The sequence below is a fragment of the Cebus imitator genome, unplaced genomic scaffold (genome assembly GCF_001604975.1).
Source record: "Cebus imitator isolate Cc_AM_T3 unplaced genomic scaffold, Cebus_imitator-1.0 Scaffold234, whole genome shotgun sequence".
NCBI lineage: Eukaryota > Metazoa > Chordata > Mammalia > Primates > Cebidae > Cebus > Cebus imitator.
Window position 1 is genome coordinate 456105 of NW_016107549.1, and position 2180 is coordinate 458284.

The 2180-nt window shown below is 47.8% G+C and overlaps 1 protein-coding gene across 2 annotated transcripts in view; it reads left to right on the top strand.

Moving 5' to 3' along the window:
* PRKACA (protein kinase cAMP-activated catalytic subunit alpha) overlaps positions 1-2180 on the top strand; it is a 28608-nt gene that overhangs the window by 11486 nt on the left and 14942 nt on the right. The gene's annotated exons all lie outside the window — the stretch shown is intronic.

Here is a 2180-nt window from a genome sequence, read left to right on the forward strand (position 1 = left end):
GGTTTCACCATGTTGGCCAGGATGGTCTTGAACTCCTGACCTCAGGTGATCCACTTGCCTCAGTCCCCCAAAGTGTTGGTATTACAGGCATCAGCCACTGCGCCTGGCCACTTGCTTTTTTTTGGGGGGAGGGGACAGGGTTCCATTCTGTTGGCCCAAGCACGAGTGCAGTGATGCAATCATAGCTTACTGTAGCCTGGAACTCCTGAGCTCAAGCAGTCCTCCTGAGTAGCTGGGACTACAAGCGCATACTACCATGCCTCACGGGGTCTTGCTATATTGCCCAGGCTGGTCTCGAACTCCTGGCCTCAAGTGATCCTCCTACCTCAGCCTCCCAAAGTGCAGGGATTATAGGCATGAGCCACCATGCCAGGCTCACCCACTATTCCCTGAATCCCCATAACATGCCATCTCCAGGGGTCAGAAGGGCCCTGTTCTGCTTTCCCAAGGCTCCCTCTCCAGGCCAGCCATGGATTCTAAGCCAGGCACTCTGACACAGGGTCAGACACCAGCCCAAAGGGAGGAGGCCAAGAGCATTCTTGGGGGAAGCAGTGTTTATGTGGACTTTCTTCCTGCAAATATTTTTGTGACCTAACTTAATACCAGGCATTGCTATAAAGCAGCAATGTAACCAATAGAAATGTAACCCAAGCCACAGAAGTGATTTTACATTTACGGTTTGCTCCATCAAAAACAGTAAAAAGAGCCAAGCATGGTGGCGCACGCCTGGAGTCCCAGCTACTTACTAGAGAGGCTGAGGTGGGAGGGTCGTTTGAACCCAGCCTAGACAAAATAGCCACACCCCATCTTGTAAGAAAAAAAAAACACCTGTAATTAAAAAAGAAAGTGAAAGAAACTAGTGACATTCATGAAGTTCATTTTGATGATATGTTTTGGGTTGTTTTGTTTTTTTTTGATAGTGTCTCACTCTTGTTGCCCAGGCTGGAGTGCAATGTTGTGATCTCATCTCACTGCAACCTCCACCTCCCTGGTTCATGCGATTCTCCTGCCTCAGCCTCCCAAGTAGCTGGAATTACAGGTGTCCACTAGCATGCCTGGCTAATTTTTGTATTTTTAGTAGAGATGCGGTTTTGCCATGTTGGTCAGGCTGGTCTCAAACTCCTGACCTCAGGTGACTCACCCACTTTAGCCTCCCATAGTGCTGGGATTACAGGTGTAAGCCACTGCACCTGGCCTAATGATATGTTTGGTTGGTTGGTTTTTTTTTTTTTTGAGATGGAGTTTTGCTCTTGTTGCCCAGGCTGGAGTGCAATGGTGCCATCTTGGCTCACTGCAAACTCCACCTCCCAGGTTCAAGTGATTCTTCTGCCTCAGCCTCCCAAGTAACTAGAACTGCAGGCATGCACCACCACGCCCAGCTAATGTTTGTATTTTTAATAGAGAAAGGGTTTCACCACCAGGCGAGGTGGCTCGTGCCTGTAATCCCAGCAGTTTGGGAGGCTGAGGTCGGTGGATCACCTGAGGTCAGGAGTTCAAGACCAGCCTGACCAACATGGTGAAACCCCATCTCTACTGAAAATACAAAAATTAACAGAAAAACAAAATTATCTGGATGTGCTGGCGGGCATCTGTAACCCCAGCTACTTGGGAGGCTGAAGCAGGAGCATTGCTGGAACCCAGGAGGCAAAGGTTGCTGTGAGCCTAGATCGTGCCATTGCACTCCAGCCTGAGGGACAGGGTGAGACTCCATCTCAAAAAAAAAAAAAAATGAGAAAGGGTTTCACCATGTTGGCCAGGCTAGTCTTGAACTCCTGACCTCAGGTGATCCACTCACCTCAGCCTCCCAAAGTGCTGGGATTATAGGCGTGTGCCACCGCGCCCAGCATGATATGTTTTAATTAAGCCAGTACAGCTATAGTATTACCATTTTCATATAATATCAATGTGCAAATATCATTAATGAGACATTTTACATTCCTTTTGTTTTTTTCCAGTCCTCCAAGATTTTGGAAACATTTTCTCTTTCTCTGTTCCAAAGTGTGTTTAAAATCCAGTGTCCACTGTATGCTTGTAACAGGTCTCCACTCTGATGGTAAATTCTCCCTCAAAAGATGAGAAAAAAAACAGAGAAGTTGAAAAAGCAGATTTTTGGGAGGCCGAGGCGGGTGGATCACGAGGTCAAGAGATCCAGACCATCCTGGTCAACACGGTGAAACCCC